General features: G+C 40.6%; 1 protein-coding gene across 11 annotated transcripts in view; it reads right to left on the bottom strand.

The window, feature by feature from the left end:
• LOC309363121 (A-type potassium channel modulatory protein KCNIP1) overlaps nucleotides 1-26358 on the bottom strand; it is a 552464-nt gene that overhangs the window by 142264 nt on the left and 383842 nt on the right. Inside the window, exon 1 of one of the 11 annotated variants that reach the window (XM_081899209.1) lies at nucleotides 12889-12983. The exons of 9 other annotated variants lie outside the window; for them this stretch is intronic. The gene's annotated coding sequence lies outside the window, so the exon portion shown is untranslated. Of the gene's footprint in view, nucleotides 1-11056; nucleotides 12224-12888; nucleotides 12984-26358 lie in introns of those variants that run through there. One more of the 11 variants, XM_081899207.1, reaches the window with a different exon arrangement.

Here is a 26358-nt window from a genome sequence, read left to right as displayed (position 1 = left end):
TTCACCCCCTGCCTACATGACTCCTCCCAAACGATGTGCTCCCTATCTTATTACAATATCCGCATTTCATTCCACATTAACTGCATTTTGTCTTCTCCTCGTGTGTGCATATTATAAAGCAAGCAAATAAATAAAAGATAACATTGTTGAAGTTACTTAGGAAAAAATGTGCCAATTTCAGAGTTTCAATATTTCCTCTAATGCCATTCATATTTACTGAGATGCTAATAAGTATTACATTCAAGGGCAATTTCTCTGGTGCGCAAAATCGACACCCAATGATTATCTCCTGCTTATGCCTTACAGTGGCACATTCTGATGCACTGAGAATGTAATGCAAATGCAAATTAAGTCTTAGAAAACATAAATTGCTGCCTTTTCCAATTGTTATGCAGTGCCAAACGAAGGTTCAGAAGAATAATGGCTAAGAGTCCAGGACCATTATTAGTTTTCTATGCTTTATAATAAATAGGAGGAAGCAGCATTACATTTCACTGTAGATTTCAAATCCCCATTTATTTATTATTACACATCAATGGAGATCAGATCAGCAGCGACTGATGTTCTTTTTCAAAGTTTTCTAACTCAAGAACAAAGGAGTAAATAAACAGGCTGTGTACAAATATGGGATGTAACTGTGCAGCAGCACCTGTCACATTAAAGGGAGCTTATTTTTATCTTCATTTCTGTTTATGTAACTCAAGCAGTTTATTATTACGAGGAAAAATACCAGTACTTTCATATTATGGAACTTGAGAAACACTGGGTTGAATCCTCAAATTACATTTTGAAAGCATTTGCTCATATTCTGTATCTAGGAATCTAAAATGCCTCTGGGGTTTTATTTATTGTTCATGACGGACCACTGAATTCCATTCAAATCAGTGGGTTTTTTGTAGTTGCCTTTGGAAAGCTGTGGACTGCAGTCTTAAATACTTTCTGAAGCAAACTAAAATATTCTGATTTTTGTTTTAAGTTTTAAGTTTTTGTTTCCACCCTTACCTTTCCACCTTTACTTTTTAAAGAAGGGCTTCTGGTTGAGTCTCTAAAACGTTTGATATCACATAATCGCAATAGGTAACCTGGTCAATAAATCTATACCGTTTTTTTAAAAACACTAAAAGTAGACAATGGGGGGGCTGGGGGGCACAAAAACAATTAACAACACAGTGGGATGCCTATGGCAGTAGTTAGTTAAAAAATCCAAAATGGACTTTAAATTGTTGAAGGACAGCAAAATAATTTTAAACATTTTTTAAATAGAAAAATGGGAAGGGGGGATTTGAGAAACAAATTTATATCCTGTAGGGTGCAGTGCCATGAGAAAAATTTCCCCAGATGATCTAAGTCACTGAACCTAAGACCCACTAGTGGATTGCTGCCTGACCCAAGGTTACAACAGGAGCGCTACCACCATGGGTTCCTAAATGCATGATTGGGTTAAAAGTGGGACCTGGGTCTGAAAAGGTAAAATTTACCCGATTTAAGCGATCTTACAGGTCTACACAATGGCAAGTGGTCTTTCAGTTGCAGCCCAATAAATTTTGGGGGTCACAGATGCCTCATCTCTGCATTAAGTATATATCACTGCAATCCTATATATGTCTACTTAGAAGGTAGTTACATTGACTTCAGCATGACTTTACTCTCAGATAAGTGTGTATAGGATTGCATTTACTTCTATTTCAAAGGTTGGAACTTTTTATTTTTAAAGCGTGTCAACAATTCTCTAGTAGCTAGCAGCAAGTCTTATGATCCTTCAGAGTTATCAGAAATTTGGGAGGTTTGTTTATAACAGAAAGCTCAGCCATGGTAGAAAGCAGGTATTAACTTCATTTCTGTTCTTATCTAATGGTGCAGTGTGGAGCTCTCTAGCTTGAAAGAGGCACCTCTCAAAAGAAAATGTAACCAAGTATATTGAGAGTCATGCTCCTTTTAACCAAGTTCATAAAAAGACATAGCGCTGAACAAATAAATGAAGATGCAGCAGGGCTCCTGACAAGCCAAAGATGACAGGAGGTTAATAGTCTGTCTGGTGGGCCTAAAAGCTCATTTTTCTAGTAGCAGTCCACACCAAAAATAACCAAAGGCATACCTTTTCAAGGTTATTAAGTGGGAATTTTCTTTTGGGGTGTGTGTGGAGGGGTGTTGCTTTAGAAAACTAAAGCAAGCAGCAAATCCAAGCCCCAGATGTCATATGTATGCCCCTCTCTGTCAAACCAGGTGACAATCCAAGCTCATAACCTGCTGAACTAAACCACCAACACTGCAAAGACAACTCAAACTATTAAAGGACAGAAGTCAGCTGAGCTGCTGTCTGACTTGGTACCTGCAGTCACCACATAATCATGCCTGGAAGGTTGAGAGAAATGATTGACAAAAAAGAAATTAAAAAGTCGTGCATACTTATAAGATCAGTGAATAGGAACATGTGATAGCCATCTACCCACTTCTAAAGTGGGGATGATTGAGATAGTAAAGGAAACATGGAATGTAGCTTAAAGAGTTATGGGATTAAACCACAGCCAAAAGAGCCACCCGGGCCACTCCTTTGGCTTGCCAAAAGCAAGCTCCTTCAAAGTCATTGCCTGTCACTTGAGGCAAGCTTCTTCAATATTTGCATAAGGCCGTGCATGCTGAGCCAATCTCTATCCAGCAATTTAGGAACAAGTATCCAAAAGCTTTGAAGTTGCTCAAAAACAATACATGGTTTGTATAAGCTGTTAACTGATGAACCAAAGTTAGTTCACAACTGCAAAATTTTTTGCAGGTTTTCAATATACATTATATTGATGCTTCTATAATTCTTGAAATTTAAAAGCTAAATGTGGTGCATCCTTGCCAAATGAAATCCATTTTAAATGTTTTCAAAAGAAACTGAACTTTTTTTTTAAAAAAAGCAACCTGTTCTTGACTGAGATCAACCTGTTAGAAACCTTGCTTTTTCCTCAATGATAAAAGTAGGTAGTACATATTTTGACAGAACTTTCATAGTATTATTCTGTATTAATACTTAGTATTAATCTTAGCACAGTAGTTACTAACTGATGGTTGGGGAACACTGCCATGTGAAAGACAAGGAAATGGTAACCAATCCTTCAGTAAGGATAATGGATGCAAATACTATGAGGAACAAAGCAAAGAACCTAGAAATATACCTCTTATGCTGAGATCAGATGAACGCAAGATCCAGACACTGGTTTCCCCCTTCTCCAAATAGGCGCAGGGGACTTGCTGGGACATTTTGTTCCATAGAGGCAAAGGAAGACATCTTTGTTTGAGACTGCTGGGACACCACATCCCTCTCAACGTTTTAACCTGGCATTTTGAGCTACATGCGTATTAGCTCCCTCCATGCCCCCCACCATTCCAGCATGGCTGGAATGGAAAGGAACCAGGATCGCTCTCAGAAATGGTGGCAAGGTAGAGGGTCCTTGGAACTGCCTGCAGAACCAGCTCCCTTGTTACAGGTTCCCCTTGCCCTATCAAAAGACTTCTCTCTCTCTTTTTTTAATAGAAAAAATAGCCACATGCCAGATGAACAATTCAGCAGCATAAAGTCCCCTCTCTCAAGAAGCAACCAGTTGGTGATCCTAGCAGCTTGACTGGCATGCATAAATGTACATTTCTTCTCAACATCGTCTGTCTCACACAAGCAGCACTGTAACTGAAATATAGATGAGATGAGTGAGATCGCAACCCAATTTCCCAATGCCACTGATAAATATCTGCTGTTATGTGAGGTTTTTAGCCATTATGTTGGCACAGAAGCGATATGTACACAAAAACAACTTGTCACTCCACACTAAATATTTTTCCCCTTCCCATGTCACTGATAATTCCATCCAATTTTCAGGATGAAAAGATGAATGCATCAGCCACAGTTCTGAAATGAATTCATAACCCTGTATTAAGATAAACAGAACTGGCATTATTTAAAGCTCAAAATGCTTCCTTGACAGCTGTATTAGAGATCAGAGAATTTTATCTAGTGCTAGAATGACCCTTCGTACTGTTGCTTTCTACCAAAATGGAATAAAAATTGCTATTTGCAGGCTTAGTACAGGATTTTTTTAAAAAATGGCATTTTATTGAACAACAAATGCAGATTGTTGTGAAGTGAGATGGAATATTTCACACACACCTTAAGACTCTCCTTCTGACTGGAAGCCAGCTCTACCATCATTCAGTAGGAGGGGAGAGGGTTGCTTGTCACCAATCTTCCTTCCCCTAATTCCAGGCTTCCACTGGCTCTGAGACTACCTTCCCAGAATCCTTCCTTCAAAGCATCTCTCATCTCTTATAGGTGGCTCTTCAAACTGCACCCATTTCTTAGTCCCCTAACTTCATTTCCTGCAAATTAAACTCTTGTTCACAAACACACCATGGTCTTGACTCCTAACTTGATGAATATTTTGGACCATAGCACCCCTTTCTCAACACACACATCCTTTTCTAACCCCCATCCATGTGAGTAAGAGGTATGATCAGAGTTCATGGGGCCTGAACTGGCAGTGACTGACAAGGAAAAAGGCCTTGGTATGGTAGAGGCAGATTGATGAAGATGCTGACTCGGTTTGGCAACAGCTGTAAAAAAGGGGGGGGTGAATACCATGCTATAGATAATTAGGAATTAGTCCAAAAATAAAACTCCAATATCACAATTACATTATACAAATCTATGGTGCAGCCACACTTTGAAGACTGGGTGTAGTTCTGGACACCTCACCTCACAAATGATGTAGACACAGAAAAGGTTTAGAAAAATACAGCCAAAATGAGAAAGTGGATGGAGGAAACCCCCCCTATACAGAATATTTGGAAGAAAAGGTGAGGGGTTTTTTGAGTGGGGGCATGATAGAGTTCTATAAAAGTATATATGGTGTGGAGAAAGCAAACAGATAAAAGTTTTTCTTCTTCTACCATAACACTACGACTCAGGGACATTCAATGAAACTGAATGTTGGAAGGTTCAGGACAGACAGAATAAAGTTATTCTCCAACAAGAAGCCAGTATGGTCACCAACTTGGATGGCTTTAAAAGAGGGTTAGACAAAGTCATGGAAGATAAGGCTATTAAAAGCTGCTAACCATGATAACTGGTTCTTCTCTCTCCACCATTAGAGGCAGTATGCCTTTGGATACTAGTAGCTAGGAATTCCAGCTGGGCAGGGTGCTGTTGCACTCAGGTTTCCCATTTGATTGGCCACTGTAAGAACAGAGTGCTGGATGAGATGGGCCTTTAGCTCGATCTAGCAGGCTCTTCTTATGTTCTCCATCCAGCCTATAGCTGAAACCTGCCTTATTTCCAAAAAGATCTCGGTTACCCTCTAGAGTTACCATGCTCTAAAAAAATTCCACAGATCCTGTGAATGGTCTGGGAAGATATGATGCATCAGTCTCTTGAATGTGAAACTGCGGAGAGGGCCATGTAAAGGAAGCATAAATACAATAAATCATTTTCATAGCATAAAGAAGATCCCAGAAAGCCTTTTGCCAGGGTAATGCCTTGCAACTTGGTATAGACAATTCTTACTTTTCCTTCTTATCTGGGTATCTGGAAAGCTTACAAACATTTCAATAAATGTGCATAAACCAGAGATGTTATTTTAACAAAGAGGTTTAAAAGATTATAAAGAAATCACCCAAATAGTTAGCACAGCTAATTGGAGATGATTACATTTAACACAACTGGTGACAAACTGCACAATTCCAGCATGAAATGTCTATTGTTTCTTCTGATGCTCAGCTGTATGCCCTTTCCCTTCTCCTCTTTAATTACTCAGAGGTACAACATATTCACCCAGCTATCTCTCCGAGTTAGACACTGCTACATGGCAAGTTTTGCTTCAGTGCTGCCTATTTCCTCCAGTATACGTCAGACACATTATTCTTCATCTTGGGTGACAATAAACTCCATCAAACACTCTCCAGGGAAAGGCAGATTTTCTGCCTTTGTATGGAGATGACTTCACAATCAGGAGCCAGTGATCATGATGTTCTATACTTCAAGATGAAGATGTTGTTCATATAAAAAGTCTGAATAACCACTGAACCTCTCTTGTTATTTATCAAAAAGTTTGCGGAAGAAAAATATGAAGGGAAGCATTTGTGACATGAATGAGTATTCAAGCTAATGCAGGTTTTAGATTTGTATGTTGTCTGAAGAAAGGATCACTTTAAGCTTCAAGTGTGAAAACAAATTTGACTGGTCCAGGGGTCCTTTACTTTTTACCTTTACCTACATTGTTTATGGGCTGTGTGTTACTGATCCAAAACCTCACCTCCACCCCAAATCCCACCTTGTTATCATTAGATGGACTATTTTAGTGCCCAACCAACCATGCATGTAAGGATTTAACCGATAAATCTGCAGGTTATTAGTAAGTCAAGATATAAGTGGAGCACCCAGCTGATTTAACAGGGACAATAGCAGAATCAAGAGCCAAATCCTATGTAGCAGAAGGATCTCAGAAGATGTGCACATCATTTGCTCCTAGCAGCATTGAGGAGAAAGAAGGGATGCGCTGAGTGGAATAAAAGTTAAGAGACATTCAGGATCTGGAGGCCCGTGGCTGTTTTAGAAGATCTTAGAAAAAGAAGAGTGTTAAAGAGATCATACTGAGAGAAGGAGGATGGGGCTGAGACTAGGAGCTGTTATGCCAAAGGCTTAGAAATCATACTGAATTCCTAATAAAGACTCTAAGGCTACTGGCCATAAGCCCAAAGAAACCAAGCCAGGTTCTTCATTGATGCTTTCCCCCAAGCCCAGTTCACCCGAAAAATCAACTTTCTCCTACTCTGCTGCATCTGCCCAAAGGAGAGAGACCACAGAACAGAAGAAAAGCAGGCCAGGAGGTTGGCTATTTACAGCCACACTGCTCAGGGGTGTGGGTGTGGGTGTGGGTGGAGGGGGCAGCAGAGCTTAGGAGGGACAGACTAGATGGAAATATTTAAAGTCTCTGTCTACCTATAGCCTTTGTCAGAGTGAATTTTGCACCTGGAGCTTTCCACTGTCCTGCAGCCACTGGCCTGCTTTGCTGGTGGTTCAGCAGACCTGAGGGGAAATAAATGCCAGTAAGTAGCATAGTTCAACTTGGAGCTCTTTAGAATTCTTCAGCCTTAGGAAAACCTGAGATCTACATTGTGCTTTCATAAGATCTTCCTTGCCCCAGGAATAACATGCAGGGCTCATAAATCGATGCCTGAGACTAATGATTGCAGTGCTAAAGAAAGGGAACTACCTGTAAAGACACCAAGGTGTCATCTTTTATTGCCAATATAAAGTTATATGAATTCTTATTTTATTTTATTTGTTGTAGCTGAGGCTTTTTATCTGACACCAGAGAAGCCTTGTTGGGAGAAGCAGAAAAATAAAATATGGCTGTAGTTTAAAACTTGCAAGTTTGGTTTTTTCCTCCTCTTATTGGGTGCTTGAATAAAAATGGCTCAGTTAAAAATTGAAGTAAAGGAGACGCTTTCCAGATGAAATGTTACTATTGGTTCTATAAACCTGAGGGCAGCCTGATCTTTTTGCTAAACTAATAGATGTTTTGGATATGGGTTTCCAGGAAGTTACTAGAAGCTGGTGAGCCAAATATTGATATAGAATTCTAGTTCTGATGGGATATATGGTCTCATATAGGTTTAGGATAGATAGGTTTCCCATGGTTGTGCCCACAATGAACTATCTAAGAAGAGTCTGTTGGATCAGACGAATGGTTTATCTAGTCTTCTCTCTGGGGCCAACCAGATGCCAGTGGAAAACAAGCAAGCAGAACCCGAGCACGGGAGCACTCTCTCCTCCTTTGGTTTCCAGCAGTTGGTATTCAGCAGCGTTAATAATATGGGAGGAGGGAGAGAGGGCCACAGCTCAGTGGTAGAGCACCTGCTCTGCATGCAAAAGCTCCCACATTCAATCCCTGGTATCCAAGGCAGGGCCAAGGGGGGCGGGGGAATCCCTGCCTGAAATTCCTGGACAGCTGCTGCCAGTCAGTGTTAAGTACACTGAGCTAGATGGAACCAATGGTCTGACTCAGCATAAGGCAGCTTCGTAGGTTTCATGCTGAAACATAGGTAATTAAGGCCAGAAAGTAAAAGGAATTAATCAGAAACAACCAGATGTCAATGATAATGGCAGCTGAGCATCAAACAAAATGCAACTCGAGGATCAGAGGTGGGGATGGGACTAATATCTGCACTGATAGATCATAAAAATGCAAACAGGCAGAGAACTAAACAAGAGAGACTAGACACAATGCATTTCCACTGTTTGCCACAAAGATTTTGAATGCAAAGCTTTTAGTTATTTATTTTCATCCACCCAGTCATTCAATAAATATACCGCCCTTCATCCAAAGATCACAGGATGGCTTACAGTATAAAAAGCTACACTGTAGACTGCACAATACAGCAATGCTGTTTTCTATAACATTTTAATTAGTTTCTTGGATAAGCTGGATGTACTGTTGATTCCTTCCGCGCCCCCCACTGGTACTACCATCACGTCCCGAGTACAAAATAATTCCAGCTAAAACCTCATATTCATTTTTCATATGGGCTAGTGTTTATCTGAAGACTGCAAAAACAAAAACAAGCCATGCTTCGCCTGCCTGTCCCTTTAATATTCTTCTGTGGGCCCCTTCTTCTTCAGTTTTCAGAGAATGACTGGAAGTGGGGAGGCAGAAAAAGATCCTCCTTTCCTTCCACTCTGCAGACAGGCTCTAGATTTTCCCTACACCCCTTTTCCTTCATACTACATAATATATATCATTTCTGGCACCTCCTTAACTACAGAGAATGCAAACAGCAGCAGCCCACCCAGCAGTCAGGCAGCAGCCGATCTGGGCCACATCCACAGCATACATTTAAAGCACTATTATGCCACTTTAAGCAGTCACGGCTTCCCATCCCAGCATACTTAACAAACTACAGCTCCCAGAACTCTTTGATCCTGGGAGCAGTAGTTTAAGTGTGGTGAGAGCTAATAAGTGTCTTATAACTCTTCTAATAACTCTTCTCTCACAGAGTGACAATTCTCAAGAATTCCCTCTTCTCAGGGAATTGTAGCTGTGTGAGGGGGTTCATAACAATTCTCAGCACCCATAAAAAATTAGTTCCCAGAAGCCATGCCTGCTTAAAGTGGCATCATGGCGCTTTAAAATATATTGTGTCAATGTGGTCTTGCTTTGGGGTTTGATTTTCTTTTGGGATTTTCCCAGGATTTGGAAAATGAGTGATTGAGATTGCTCAAAAAGGGGAGGAGGTTGGGATGAGTTCTAGCTGAGGGTAATGTCATATGAACGATGCCCAGAAATCTTGGATTCAGCTTCAGACTCACAGTCAAGCCCAGTATGGACCAGCTTTCTGTTCTACACATACCAAGTGCCATACCCGAGAAAGCCCTTTAAAATGACTTCCACTGACGTGGTAAGTTTTCATTTTTCCTAGGTAAGTGGCATTTAACCACAAATGGTTCCCCATTTTTGAGCTAGCACAGTCCCCAGGTGAGGACTATTCCCCAAAAATGGATCACATCACAATATTCTTTTTGCCCTGTGTGGGCTTCCCCTGAGGAACAAGTCTAGGGACAAATACTGGAAGCAGCAGCAAAATGCAAAACCACATTTTCCTATAAAGGCGGAAGCAGAAGGATGTGGGGATTCTTGAGGACAAGGCATCAGATGAAAGATATTGATGGTGTGACTGAGCATTCAGCCAAAATGGAAAGTTTCAATATCTCTCTCATACACACCCACCAATCATTTGTGTGTGTGTGTGTGTGATTTTTCAGGGGGAATAGAAATGGAACAAATGTGTCCATCCATTGGTGCAAGGCAGGTATCCGAGAGAAGAGAGAGCAAGTCTATACTGTCATGATAAGTGGGGTGTATTCCTCCTCACTCCAGCCAGAGGAAGGGAGGTGACAGTTGTTTGTGCTCACTGGCATCACCACAGAGCCAATCAAGTTTTGAAACATCACACTGTCACCAAGGTCAACCCTATCGTTACCCTGACTTTGAAGAGGGGAGATATGAGACTGTTGTTTAGTGAACCAGGCAAACACTCTGTTTTGCACTGCTGTCTATCAGACCACCTGCCAACAGAAGACAAATAGACAGGGGGTGTCAGTCCAGTTGTCTTTGCAATGGAGAAATGTTCCATCCCCAGTGCTGGGCCAAGACATTTTGCTGGCTGAAGGAGAGCTCAAACAGACTTCTCCCTGCCCACGTGGTGCCACCCTATGGCTAATGCTTTAAGAAGCCTTTCTGCATGATTCAGAAACCAAATCCTTGTCTTCATCAATCACTTCCAATTGTGCTACCTGAAGCAAGTCACTTGGCTCATGATGGGGTCACATTGGGAAGAGAACCTTTTATAAATGCATCCAAGGAGGGAGGGAAAACACAGCGCCTCTGAAAAACCATGAATAAACATGAAAGAAACCCTTTTTTCGCCCTGAAAAAGTTCACTTGCAAAATCTGGCACAGTTTGAGGACTACCATAGTAAGGGCAACAAGTCTAATTAAAAATATTATAATGCAAGTCAATGACAGACTTTCCTCCTTCCTTATCATATTTGCAAGGATATGCAATTTAAAAAATAATAATGATACAGTAATTAATAATGATAATAATCATGCACTTACCAGTCTTGAGCAGAGTAGGGCTGTCTTCCTGGAGGCAGATGAGCAATAGTAGGAGCAGAAGTGGCTTCCTTCTGTCTGGGTCTAACCAGTGTTCACACACTAGAGAATGCTTTTCTTCAAAACTATCTATTATTATTATTATTCAGTGGTAAGGATTGCTCTGTTTTACCTGTGAGGCTTATCACATGACTGTGCTGATCCAAGAGCATACTGAATGAAACAGGGAGATGGTGGCAGATGAACTATGCCTATACAGGAGACTGGGCACATTTAAGTCAAGTCAAGTGTGTTTATTTTGAGCACTGTGGAGTTCAAACCAGCAGCACCTATTAGGCAAGGACCTCTGTCTCTATCAGGACTGCTGGCTGGAAGAGAGAACTGCATACAGTTCAAGCTACACGCACACAACAGCACAGAATCCTTATGGCTCAGGAAATCGGATGACACCACAGGGCTCATCACACCCCATTGTCCCATATAAAGTTCCCAAAGACCTTTAGTCTGGATTCACTTGTCTGCCATTGAGCATTGGTGGCAATGAACTTGTAAAGAGTCTCAAAGTATCTATTGTGGAAGTCAAGGAATAACAAGTGTTTTTAAAATCTGAAACTTCTTTACTTTAGACTTTTGCTGCTTTTTTGGTAACCATCAAGTCTAAATGGACTCCCAGGGACTTAAGTGTAATGACATTTACAGAGGGTTGCAATTTAGAAATCTACAGTGAGGCTATGTTGGATAGCTGAAATGGTGGGATTCCTATGGCGTGTGGCTTTTTTCATCCCATGGTGTTGAATGCTAAGCACCCTGGGATAGTTAGACTTAGGATGTTTCTCAGAGATACAGATATTAGAAATTGTCCTCATATCTTTAAACAGGGGAATGGGCCTGGCTTGCCTGCATTATTATTATATTTGTGGGGTACATTTTTTCATTAATCTGCATGTGACCACACCAAACCAGAGATTTCACACAGTATACACTGAAAAAGGTGGTGCAAAGTAGTCATATTCAGTTTGCAATACACAAGATAAATTTCTACAACTGGAAATCTCAGGATGCAATACTTTGTGTGCATAATGGGCGTTAAGACCACTGAAATCAGTGGGGATTGATCCCAAATACGCATGCATAGGATTGCGCTGCCATTGTTTTAAAAAGCACATCAAACCTGGAATAAAGAAAATCTCCCTTGTGCAATTTGCAAGCAACCCATTCAATATGACCTTGATGTATAAAAGCAATCCACACCCAGATGCAGGGGAGAACAAGCCAGACCAAACCATGTCAAGACCATCTCCCCTTTAGGGAGAAATGTTCCCTTAAACTGGACAAAAGTGCTAACTGATTTCTGGATACAAAAGAGAACTGTACAGAAATGTTTTGTGGTTAAGTAGAAACAAGGAACAGTCACATTTTGAGAGCGGGGGAACCAGAGGAGATGCTTCTGTAGGAACCCTGGGCAGTTCCTGCTGCCCCCTGTAGAAGAGATCCAGTTTTCTATACAGTGTTAAATGTGAATTCTTTCCACCATCCCTGACCACGCTAGAGAGAAAGGAGCAAAAAGGAGACGAACCCTGAAACAAAAGAAGTTTAAAATCCATGGTGGTAGAAAGGTATGACAGCTGGCTCAATGAACTGATATCGATGTCAAGATGAATGACAAGCTGCTCGTTGCTAGCAGGGTCAGAGCAGCGAGGGTCATGTAGGAAGCAAGGCATGCCTATTCCACAGCAGTCATATATAATGGTTGACAGGAGCAACAATGTTCTTGGCCTGATGGTTAGTGGAAGGCAACCACTTCTTTAACCGGTTCACAAAGTAAGCTTTTCAGCGTATGACCTGTTAACTTGCCACTCACTAAAGCAAAGGGCCATAAGGAACTCTTAGAAAGAACTGATCTTAGAGAGGGATGGGTCTTATGGGAAAGCTGGAAGCAGAGCCACCAGCATTATATAGACATATAATGTATAGATGTGCAGTACAGCTGCACACTAAAAAAGTAACTTGGAATTAGGGTCTCTGCGCCATATGGCATTTGATCCCGACTTTCCAGATAAACACCTAAAGAATATGGAAAACAAACACTATTCAAATGAATAATAGAAAAGCCGCCACTGAACTCAGCGGGGCTTAGATTGTGTTGATACAGTCTTTACTGTGAATTTGATGATAGCATCATCGGCATTTCAGTGGCTTACGGAGCCTGGGGCTGTGCAAACTTTGAAGATGACAGTCTAACCTTGTTAACAGGCTGCGACAGCTTGAAGAAGGCTTACTTTGGTTCCTTATATCCCCAAACTGCACATTTCACCAAATAGACCAATCCTGACTTACCTGCAAAAAGAAAAAAGAGAAAAAGAAAACACCAAGTTGTTTGATTGGATTATTGCTCACATGCTTCAGCAGAAATGTGTGTTTGCAAGGACTAAAAAATAAATAATGATTCTTGAGAAAAACAAAATCACAGCAGCGTGAGCTAAGACAATTTCAATGTGTCTGATGATTTATTTATTTAGAGGGTTCCCCCCCTCTCCCTCTCTCTCCATTTGAATAACTGCAATAGCCTTTTCATCCTGGTAATTTCATTTTAAAAGGATGTGCTATTAAATGGTAATCTATAATGCGTGTCTACTTTTCCACTCCAGATTTTCTCTCTGCCAATATGCTCTGGTGGTCTGTTTTGAAACAGTCCATTTAATTTCTTTCTCTACTGAGTCAATGTGGTTTGCAAAATATTCATTGAAAAATGACTCTGTAGGGATAAACATCTCTAACAGCATGTGGCTGTCCCCTTTGTTCAATTTTAATTTCTTTTTTTTGAGGGGCAGACAAGACAATCTGTCTTCCACCATGAAGCTGATATCCTTAAACAGGAAATGAATTCTTGATCATGCTCCACAAACATAACAAGAGGAGTAGGTTTGGCTTCAATATTACATCTCTATAAAATCAATCTCAAAAGTGTTGACATTTGACTATAAAAGTGGAGTGGAGGGACAGAGAGAGGGGGAGAGAATATTAAAGAGATGCATCTCTTGTGCTCTAACCAAACTGAAGTATATTCATTACAAGCAATTTAATAAAACAAGCACTGGGTGTTATCACAGCATGTATGAACCCAAAAATCATGGTTCTCCATGTTTCCATGTTGCCACTTGTAACTAAACACACTGGATGAGACAATGCAGAGTGTCTGTTTTGCCTGCAGAAGGTGCCAGCTTGAATCCCAAATGATATCTCCAGGTAGAGCTGGGAGAGACTACAGGCAACTCCCCATTTACGTGGACGTTATGTTCCAAGGCACTGCACGTATCAGTGAAATCACGTATATTTGAAACACCACTAGAAAAGCTGCGCCCCGCCCCACCCCTTTCTGTGACGTTTCTGTGAGGGTGCAGTCACACACATTTGAATGTGTGTAAATGGGGAAGTGAGTTGCCTGTGCTGACCAAAATCCTGGAGAGACACTGTCAGTCCCTGTTGCCAGAACTGAGCTAGATGGACCAATAGCCTGACTCCATATATGGCAGCATCCTACTGGGGAATCAACTACCAGTATGTACAGCAGAAAAGGGAAAAGGGGGACAACTTAATTTAGAAAAGTGCAGCTTTTTAAAGAAAGCAGCAATCATTTCAGATATGGGTAAATGAAAGATGATCAACCCTTATTTGCAAATATTGCAACCAAATTAAGCAACAATTCAGACTCAACACTGATCATTGGCGAAAACTCAGATTACCCTTTTTAAAAAGGCCTGGTGACAAACAGACAGATTTTACGAGGACTATCCACCAACTGGCAATCCTAGTGCTCCAAGGATATCACTGAGAAAGCAACGCCTCTGGCAATGGTAAGTGTGGGACAGAATAATGATCCACCACTGGTTGGAGGCTTGTGGTTTGTTTATTCTGCTTTAGAACAACTGACAATCACAGCTGGAGAAAAGAGGAGAAGAAGCTAGACATTATTATTTGTTTTGATTGCTATCTGTTGGCACTAAGTGCCAAATTTCGTTTGGTCACTTTGAAAAGCTCAGTCACAGCTAGGAGTGTTAAGCACTCACACAACCATCGAGCTGCCCCAAATATACACCATCTGAACACACCTTTTCTATGAAACCTTTGGCAATTCCTAGTATAAGTAGGTGTGACTGAAAGGTGTCAGAGCACATTTTCCACATATACAGAAAAAGCAAGATACAGTTGTTAAGTATTGGATCAATTTTTAAAATAGTAAATGAAACTGCTAACTAAAACAGGAAAATCTTAGATCTGGATGGTTCTAGCTTTCCATTTAAGAATGTGCATCACATTCCTCCAGAGGTTCATCTCCTGCAATGGATGATCTTCCTCCTTCCTTAGGGGTGCATGCTCGCCCTATGTTGCTGTTCCAGGACAGTCTACTCTGCCCTAGCGAGAAATTCCTCATCTTGTCCAACAGCTCATAGTGTGGCTAGATGGGTCTCAAGTTGCTATACCTTCTCCTCTAGCAAGGCAACCAGCTTGCAATTGCTGCAGATATAGTTTTGCACATTCTCAGGCAGGAAGATAAACATGGCACAAGTGTTGCAGGTCACTGCAGCAGGACCCTTGTCACCCAAGTCTCTTTGTCTTATGTACATTGTGAGACAGAATGTCGGGCCTCCCCTTCAAACTCCCCCACTAAATGCCATCACAGACACTCCTGTTTACAAATCCTGATCATGACCTCACAGAAGCTGCAATCAGCTAAGTATGACTGCTGCTGGCTGCTAATTCCTCCCTCATCTCACTTAGCCTGGCTGCCTCTCAGCAGCAGCCCCTCTGCTTAACATCCATGCATAGAACACTGACATTCACCTCTGTTTACATAGGTGACCATGTGTTAGAGCCAACTGCCACACATGACTTCCAGAGTGAGACAAGTGGCACAGTCCCACTCACCTTTATTCAATTAAACCCTTATACTTATAAAACACATCATTACAGCTCCTATGCCTAGATGGATGCCCTCGCCTCACCACCACCTAAGTTTCCATGGATAACTGACTCTTATTCTCTTCTCCCATCTTTTCTCTTTCATCTCAGAACTGTCCAGAATTTCCTTGTACTCACATTAGTGCCAATGCCCTGTTATACTGATTATAGTCGTGTTTCACTATAATAAAAGAAAATGAATTAATGAGAAGCCAGTAATTAAAGCCCATTCCATGGGGAACAGGAACTAACTAATTAAGGCTCATTTAAAGGACAATTCATCACCAATGACCCCTGGTGAAATGGAAGCAATTAAAAGCAGGACCTACAAGGAGGGAGCTTCTAATTAAAGTTGTAAAAGGCTCTTTGCTGAATGTGACTTGCTTCTGAATCACCTTAAAGAAGGATATTAGTTATTGGGTCATACACTGCCAGGCTAGGTAGTGCTATACAATGTACCACATGGAAATATAGTTTTATTCCTCTTTCAGCTGACTATCCAAAAGCAATGCTAGAGGCTCATGATGTAAAAGCCATCTTAGGCTCAGTGTGACAGTCACTTTAATGTATTTTCAACGTGACAGCCACTTGAAAATACAACTGCCTGACAAAGACAGGTCTAAACGGCATCCTGTCTGGGTAAGCAGGTCTCCAAATGGTTTTGTCGAGATTCGGCATGCGAACACAAACCAGGGTGAAACTAATGCTGCATTCTTGTTTTGAAAACCGTAAGAGATGTTGTGGGTGAGACACTCCAAGCAAATCACTTGCCATACATTTCCAAGTGGCTACCATGTCCCAGCACACGCGTGTGTGAATGGCGCTGTTCCCCCTCTTTGAAATATTCAACATGCATTCCCAGAGTAATAAGATTTTACCACTCCAGAATAATAAAATTCTGCAGCAGAAACTTATTACAGCATGAATATTTTATTAACAGTCAAACTTATTTATAAGCTTCACTAACTTAATAGCTCAAACAGGTGCAGGAGATATAAACCACATTCACTCCAGTTCATTTGACATGAGATGGTAAGCGTAATGCTGCCCTCTGCTGTCTATTCTGGTTCAATAAATGATCTAATAATTTAACACTCCTCTATAAACTTTCCTGCTGCATATATCACATATATAAACTTGGATAGAATTGCTAATCCTGTCTCATTGGTAGTTTATTTTATACTATTGTTTTTATGACATTATAATTTTTAATGGTATAGGCTGCCCCGAGTGGTGCATATAAATGCTTTAATAAATACAAAAAATATTCCTGGCTTGCGATATGACCCTGCACTATTCCTTTAATGCTTTACGTGGGCTAGCATTGATTCAGCACAAGTAATGCAAAACTCTGCCCCCTTCTAATTGAAAGTTCACAGCCTTCCTCTGGGTAGAACCATCTTGTTCTTAGCTTGTGTGAAATGAAGGAAAAAGGAGGCAGCCAGACTCCTGGTTGTTGCTGCTGTTATTTTTTAAAAAAATCATGTTCCAGCCTTAGACAGGAAGAGTAGACAGCCTTGAAAGAACTAAATACATAAAAGAAAAATATGCACTAAATTGGGGGTTCTCATTTTCTCCTTCTTCTTCATGGACCACTTGAAAATTGCTGAGGATCCAGGTGGGCCACTAATGCTTTTTTCTGTTCTACAAATCACAGGGTGGGGATTCAACACACAAACCTTGTTTCTGCGTGTGCAACAGGGCTTTCCCTCCTCCTCTCCCTGCACCTGGGATTTGGAGAGCCCCCAGAACAGTGGGGTGGGTGGGTAAGAGAGGATGATTGTTACATTCAGCAAACTGAAATGCTTGTGCATCTGTAATAACATGATGTTGAATTCCACCCAAAGTGCATAACTTGTACATTAATTATCACAATCTTACCTTTCTAATGCAATGGATAAATATAAATATAAATAACAACCTCCTTCTCCAAACCAGTACTGGGGTATGAGAAACACAGCCTTGGGCTGAGAAAGAGCCCTTTAACTAGTAAAATTTTAAGGAATAATTAGTAGACTGCACCAGTGCTATATTTTAAGGAATCTCAGGTTCTGAGCCAGGGCTTTGTTACCCTGTTTGAAAATCCAGCCCTATCCAAAATGGTCTCAATCTCCATTGTCAGACAAAAATAAATCAAGCACAGGGCCATGTAGATACAGTGGTACCTCGGGTTACAGACGCTTCAGGTTACAGACTCCGCTAACCCAGAAATAGTACCTCGGGTTAAGAACTTTGCTTCAGGATGAGAACAGAAATCATGCAGCAGTGGCACGGCGGCAGCAGGAGGCCCCATTAGCTAAAGTGGTGCTTCAGGTTAAGTACAGTTTCATGTTAAGAACGGTCCTCCGAAACAAATTAAGTACGTAACCAGAGGTACCACTGTAATTGTTTGATGCTTCTACAACCTTTCCACTGACCACGTGAATACAGCCTGTAGACCACTATTGGCGTGCAGCCCACAGGTTGAGAACCTTCACATTAAATGTGTGGTGTGGAGTAGAGGAGAGAGATGACTGGCTCAAGTTCACTGCTTTTTGCTTGCAAAAAAGCATTGTGTGAGTGCTCTCATGTTTCAGTGGTACAATATGGGAGCCTTCAATATCTGAAGAAGTAAAACAAAAGAAACGAAAAACAGGTTGAGGACAGTGTTCAGCTAAGTGTGTGCCTGGTACTTGTGGCAGAAGTGAAAATATGCAGCATGACCCCAAAACAGCATTCCCACATGAGCAAATTCAAGAGAGTTCCCTCTAGTTCTGCACTGAACACACACACACTTCCACAAACCTACAGAAGAAAGTCTGTGAATAAAATCTGAGCCCCACCATGAATTTGCTATGAGGCCTTCACCTAGCAGTGAGGAACAGCTTTCTCGTGGTCCTTAATGTTTTTAATTTGTTGGAAACCACTCAGGATGGCTGGGGCAACCCAGTCAGATGGTTGGTATACATATAAACAAACAAAAAATAATAAGGCACATTGGACATCCCCATTTGGCCTGTGAGGCTATTTCAGCCAAGAAATGTCCACCTGGTGTCAGATGTGGGGCAGGTTAAGATGTAGATGGACCCAAAGGGAGGGTGTTTGAGGCACTGCTGATCAGCTGATTGGCAGCCTGTTGAAAGTGCCAACAATTAGTTGATCAGCGGTGCATTTGAAGTGCAGGACTCTGCCCGCCTGTCAAACTTGACCCATGGGAGGTGGGTGGGTGGGTGAGAAGGATCCAGCCTGCTGCTAATTCCAGTCCCCTACCCTGCCTAACTCAAATAATTTTACCTTCAGGCCTCTCTCCTGCCTCACAGTTGTGATTAATGTCTAGCATAGTTTCCTCCAGCCTTCCCCACAGAATATGCAGTGTCCTTATACCCCAACAACTTTTTGTACGGTATGTTTAAAACTTATCCTGGACTCAACACTATATTATATAACAATATATAACGATTCATATGAACTTCCAAAGGCTGCCTAATGGCATCTGAGAAAGAGCATCAAGTAGAGCTTTGCTCTGTAGACTTTTAAATACTCTGGTGTTTTAGGTGCTGTAAGTAAATGCTGCTTCTCTAAGCTGGAACTAGCAGCACTGTGAAAGCTCGTATACACCAATCTTGTTCCAAAGGGTCCCTCCAAACCCTTAGGCTTTTTCTGGGGGGTTGTGGCTGCAGAGGGGGAGGAGGTGCAACCTATGAAAATGTTTTCTTACCATTTAAAAGCATTTTCTTTTTCTTTATAAGTGTATCTCCAGAAGACCTGCTCACTGAGCATATGTCCTGATTTGTTTGCACAAAACTCATGCGGAGGTTAGACTATGTCCAGTCTTTGCAGAGAATTCATTTTTATTTTATTTTTTGCAATTGTTCATACATCATCCGGTCAACCTTTTGTTCGCCTCACACTTTTCAGCACATTTCCCCATCACTTCCCTAACTGCAAAAGTCCATTCTTGAAAGAGGATTGGTTGTGATAGGTCAACATAACACTTTAATTGCACCAACCTGAATTTCTGATGTGCACTTGAATCCCTTGAGTCACCCAAAAAGTGACTGTCTGGAGGCACCCAAGTGAAACTGCAGACAAACATGTTACAATGTCATTAAAACTGGATAGGACCACTAGGGTGCCACATAAAGCTCTTCTACTGGGGGTCACATAAAATCCACCTAGTTGCCTTCATTTTACAGGCTGCTAGGTTGTCAGTCTTGCAAAAAAGGATGCACTTTCTAGATGCTTAATGACTGTCATTGTCTGGAATTTTCACAAGTGTTTCCTAATTAGGGAAATAATCAGTCGTTTCCTTGCTGTGCCCAGAGCCCTCATATTTACCCTGACAGTTATGCCAATTACATCCCACTTTCTTAAGGCCTAATGTAAACAGATGCACTTACTGGCATCTGTTGTCTCATCAACCAAACCTCCACATTCCCTGTATTTTAATTTTAACCACGATTCGTGTTTAGATTTTGTCATTGCAGTTTTCTTTTCATTTGTGATATGGCAAACTGTCACTGAAGATGCACACACAAATTTTCTCTATCTACGGCTTCTAACCTGACAAACGTGTCTGAATCATGTTAGAACACTAGGTGGCAACCAAAACTTACAAACTTCCTTTAAACATCTCCTGGCAAAATAGATGGTGAAGCTACTTTGATATTGCTTTTATGGGTTAAATCTAGAAATAAAATACCTCCTGGATAAACACACGAGAAATGATCTCACAACAGCTAGAATACATTGGTCAACAGAAATAAGGAAATATGGTCAGAGTAGCTATTAATGACAGAACCCCCTGGAATCTGCTGGGTTTGAAATAAAGCAGGGTGAGTGAAACTGTTGGCTCAAATCTAGGGACACATTGTAAGCACTGCCCAAGTTATATACAGTTGCGGGGAGTTGCAGGTGGCCAACTAGGCAACTGGGAGTGGGCAATTTAATAGCACCTCTAATTCTGCTGAAATGACAAGTTGCTCAGCTAAGGAGTCAGAGGCAGAGTTAACAGCTTTATTAAACCAGGTAGAACTCTATTGGACTCTTGGGTCACATGATCCATGCAGAATTGGTAACTGCAGTATTCTGCAGTGGTAGCTCTGCAGTGCAGTAAAGAGCAGCCTAAGAGCATTTCCTTATTCCGCTATGCTGTCATGGTGGCCCAAAGAGTAAAAGCACCTGAATGTACAGCTAGATTCTTCAGTTTTATTTATTTTACTATTTATTTCCCATATTTGTATGGATGGCTCTCACCATATGTTCTCTGGGAAGCTTATAGAACAAATAATGCAGTGTAAAGGTGCAATGCAATGATTAGACAGCTGGAGTAACAACAGCCTTAGAATTTTCTAGCAGCGGGGGGTGGGGGTGGGGCGCTAATCAGCATCTAAGATTATAAACCAAAACATAACTTGGAACATGAAAACATTATTTAAAGAACACAGTATGTTCAAAAGGCCAAGGTGAATGTTAGCAAAAGTCTTCACTTGGCCCTGAAATGGCCATAAAGATGACATCAGAAAAAGTTGCACTGCCAGACTATTGCATAACCAGAGTGACAACACCTAGAAGGTCCTCATCATAGTCACCACCTACCTAATCTGTACTTTCCAAAACAGTATGCAAAATGAACACAGCCATCCTTCAAAATTTGCACTTTTCTGAATTTTCCAGTACAGTTCTCTAATCACATAACGAGTACAAAAATGCATATATTAATGAAACTAAGGTACAAAAATGCATTAAATTGAGGAAAATTGGTTTGCAAAATGTTTGGCAAAATTGTATACAAAAATGTGTCCATAGAATAAATTCACTTTAAAATGTTGGTGAATTTTCATGAGGAGCTTATATGTAAATGTGGAGAAGTGAACATAGGGGGGAAACAAGAAATGGAGAAAAACCAAAATTGACAGATTTGTCCATATCTACTTCCAGGTAGGCCAGTAACAAGCCAGTTTCAAATCAGTTCATTTGAGATCTCTTTTCTCCCTCTCTCAAAATTCTAGGACTTTGGACCATCCCATGAAACTGAATGTTTGGAATATTCAGGACAGTTGGAATATACTTCTCCATACATCACATAGTTAAACTCTGGAATTTGTTCCCACAGGATATAGGAGCTTAGACAGCTTTAAAAGAGGACTAGACAAATTCATGGAGAATAAGGCTATCGATTGCAACTGGCCACAGTGGCGAAGTTCTACTGCTGAACTGTGTACAGAAAAGCTTGTGCAAGTGCAATATATGAGAAGATAAAAGGACATAAGCTGAAGTGAACAGGAAAGAAAATTCTAAAGGTGGATTTTTGCTTCAAAATTGCACATTTAACTCCTTAGTTACTAAACTGCTTATTAAATTTTACTACTGCAATAGTAATAAACAGTAGGTAATACTGAAAATTGTGTAACTCAGCAGTGTCCAGGCCATATTCTAGGCCCCCAAAAGTGGGATACAGAGTGTGCCTAATATGTGCTGTTCAGACCACTATAATTTATGCATATGTAACGAAGGACTAGAATATAGTCACAGATTGCAATCCAGCTAGATACTGGACTATTCATGCAGAGGGACTTTGTTTTTTCTTCTTTTCCTTAACAGCTGCCCTCTTGTGAGCAGCTCCTGAACCTTCCCTCCTCACCTTCACCAGAGTAGTCTGAAATGCTGTGCCTGTGCAGAGTGGGTGGGCTCTGCATTTCTGAAAAAGCTCTACTTTGTGCCTTCAAGACTGTGCCCATAAATGAATAAAAATGAAGAACAGCTCATGAGTCCCATTGTTCCCACTTTGGAGACTAGCAACCCCCCATAAATATATATTGCTTTCTTTGCTTGCTCTACAATTCATGCTCTGTTCAAACGACACTCCCCAGGCTCTTAATGTGTATGTAATACATGTCTATAACTACAGTAAAAAAAAAGTAACATCTATTAAATTCCAGAGAGTACAGAACAGCAGTGACAGAAAGATAAATGTCTCCTGTGACACTTAGTAATGAAGGGGAGGAAGAATCATGGTACTTCTAAACCTCCCTCTTTACATCACCATGGGCTGAGTCTTCCCTCTATATAGCAGTAATTTAAATTGAATGATGTGAATTACAAGCAGGGCCTAAACTATGCTGCAGGGCTCAATGTGGATAATACTTTCCCCTTCTATATGTAATTTAAAAACAAACCAGACAACCGGGCTAACAGATGACAACTTGCCATGCCTTCAGCTTCTAGCCAACAGTGTGGCTTAATTACAATCCTTAATTGCAAACATAAAATAACCACATGGTTTTCATCATGAGGAGGGAACAGACATGTTCAACAGCAAACTATGAGAATAAATGCGCATGGACCATGGTAATCACTTATTACATATGCACCAGATTTCCATCAGCTTCTTCAGATTCAGATGCAACCTCAAAGTTCTCCAGCTACAGACGGGAGAAATCAACTCTTGCACATTGCTAAGGCAAGTCTAGTAGGAAAGCTCAATGTACTTCTGGCATAGCTAAAACAATGAAGCAGAGTGCTTGGCACACAGCATATTGGTAGTTCTCGTTGGAGAATCTCAGAGTTACTGTAAACAGACTCGGGGGTGGGGGTGGGGAGATCTGGACAATTCTAGTGGGAAAATGAAAATGACATCTGATATCAATGGCTGATCATGGGGTGGTATGTCTTATCAACAGGGATGAGCCATAATGGTTTAAATGGAATCTCCATATTAAGAGTTTATATATAGAGTACCTATAAATACAAGTGCTGCGGGCAATCAACGAGGAAAGTCTTTTGCCTTCATGCCCTCCTTATCAGACGCATCTTGAAAAGGTTACTGCTGGAAACTCCTACTCATTACATACCTGAGGAAGCACTAGGCACAACCCATACAACCCATTTATTGCAGTGGAAAGAAGAGTCACTCAAATTTACGTATTTTCTTTACTTGAACAGGATCCCATGATGAGCATAGATTTGGTTTTATATATCTGGAGAGCCTTTTGATTTTAAACTTCAGCATCAATAGTCTGGCCTTATACATCCTGCAACTGACTTCTTAGTGCATAATTTCCCAAGTGTATATGCTAGTGAACTACCAGCTGCTTTCCATAAAAAAGAACATTTTCACAACTGCATCTGCCAGTCTACCTGCGGAGAGCAAGCATACAGACTACTTCTAAACTTTGCTACAGCCCCGTGGAATTTTATTTATTATGCTGTAATTCGAGGATTCTTTGGGTTATATTATTTTAATCTGAATGCATTTCTCCCTTATGTCTGACTTCATGCTGTCAGAGATCTGGAGTTTGGTATATAAACTTTCCCGTCTGGAACTTGTAAGCTTTTTCTCAACAGTGACTGATATTTTATAGAAACTAGTATAGAATGTATTTTCTGCTGGCTTCCAAACTCCATCCAAATATAATTGCAACACTCAAGTATTGCTATTGCTTTTGTTCAGTTAGTTGGTACATCTCCTTTTTCTTATTCAGGAGCATATATTTCCTGCAGCGGGAAAGGGGAAAGGGAGGCATGCTGCTTCCTTGCACAGTTATTGTATTTTTAGAGTCTTAGAAGATCTCTACCAAATTAGACAAAAATGAAGGTTCCATCCAAGTTTGAATTTAGAAACCCAAAAGATGGAAACAATGGCGGGCAACCAAGCTGCCCCTTGTTCCTCCACTCTTGTTTCTAGAGTAGCCAAGTGAAAAAGAGGACAGGGTTCCCAGAGCTTTCACATGGGAAGTCTAGGTTCTAAGAACAATGAAGCAGCAATTGCTCACACAGTTCTTGACACACACATTAGATGCAAGTGTGAACCACCTGGGTGATGCTCATGAACCACTGGTGATCTGAGGACCACACTTTGAGAATCCCTGTTCCAGATTGTCAGGATGTCGAACATCATCAAGCATCACTTTCATTTCCTAAAAGTCTTCTCTATGCACACCTTTGCAAATAAATACTAGATCTCAGCAACTTGGATCCAGTCTAATATGGGATAACATGAAGAAATGTACCATGAACCAGCAGGATGTCAACACACTTTGAAGCCATTTCAACATTACAATGGCTTCCTACAATCTTGGAAATGGCTTCACAGAGTAAATGTACACCACCAATTCAACTGAAATTCCCCAGCATGACTCCAGGCATTTTCACTCCCAAGAACAACCACAAAAATGACTGTGTGAAGTAACCATTTACAAGATTTCACAATATATTATGTGTTTGGTATATTTGCACTGCCCCCAGTAACTCTTCAGCTCCTAATGCTCCAGAATACACAATCCATTATGTGAGCCAATGTGTTATTCAGACCATGAGTTTTGTGCCCCAGTGGATTCTCTCAGTACGGTGAAATTATTGACATTTTTCTACTGGACAGGAAATCATAATTCTGTTAATAGCTAAGTGGCCTGCAGTTCCTGAATTATAGTCCCTGCTCTCTCTTTAATAAGAGAACTATTGATTCTCACTCTTTGCGTGGAAAAGCATGCCAATAAACACAGCCCAAGTCTCTTTGCTTGCTATATAGCATATCAATTACACATATATGGAACACAGAGTGTTTGTATTCATGCTACATTCTACAAAATTACTAAATGTGGTCAAAGTATGTTTCTTAATTATATATGTGTGTGTGTAGACACATACACACACAGTTGTAAAAGAGTTATTTTTTAAAAGGACATATTGCTCAACACAAAGCTCAACAACTTTCCTTTAAAAAGCTCAACAACTTTTTGTGTCTGGATTTTTACTTCTTAAAATATGAAAACCATATATATATATATATATATATATATATATATATATATATATATATATATAATCTTTCATCCCTGAACCCCAGGGCAGGCTACACGCCAAATAGTCAACAAAATTGTCTCTTAAAAAAGAATCCATGTAGTCTATACCAAACTTACTCTATGTTCCTACTCTATATTCCTTCTAACACATCTATAGTCCTACAATCCTAAACCCTAAATAGAGACCAGTGCAGGGATTTACCGTATTTTTCCACCTATAAGACACCCCCGTGTATAAGACACCCCCTATTTTGGGGAACTCGGATTTCAGAAAATGGCCTCGGCACTATCTGTGTATAAGACGCCCCCTAATTTTTGACATAATTTCTTAGGAAAAAAGCCTAGTCTTATACATGGGAAAATACGGTACTAATGGGAAGTAAATGCCTTTGAATTCAAACTGCATTTAATTCTTGGCAAACTTTCTTTAAATTGCACTGTTAATCACCTTTCCCTACACCTCAGTGTTTTATGCATGCAACATTAGAGCCACCACCTTCCAATGATGCATTTCAAGTAGTCCGACATGATTAGGATTACTGTCATTTTAGTACTTTAGATTACAATATATCAACTGGCAGTAAGATTATCTGGAGATGTCTGCACCAGAAGAACACACCTCAACCACCTTTCCCCTGACTTGGTTGATAACAGGACATTAATCTTTATTAAAAGAGAGGTTCTTAAAAACTGTAGGCTACGCTACCTTTGCATATACACACTTTTTATATAAAAATAAAAGAAGCTTTGCTCTTAATAAAAAGAAAGCAGCTCCTACACGTAAATCCAGCCCCCCCCCATCCTGACCTACTTGTTAATTCTTTATGCTGTAGTCAGGGCACTCTTCAAGTAATTTCTCAGATCACAAATCATTTTGGGAAAACACACTGCTCAACTACCAGGTTTTCATAAACCACCCCACACAACCCTTAACACATAAAATTTACAGAACAATTTTAAACAAATGTCAC

This window comes from Podarcis melisellensis, assembly GCF_964234715.1.
Source record: "Podarcis melisellensis genome assembly, chromosome: 2".
NCBI lineage: Eukaryota > Metazoa > Chordata > Lepidosauria > Squamata > Lacertidae > Podarcis > Podarcis melisellensis.
Note: the sequence above shows the minus strand (reverse complement) of the source record. Positions and strands in the feature narration are given on the sequence as shown.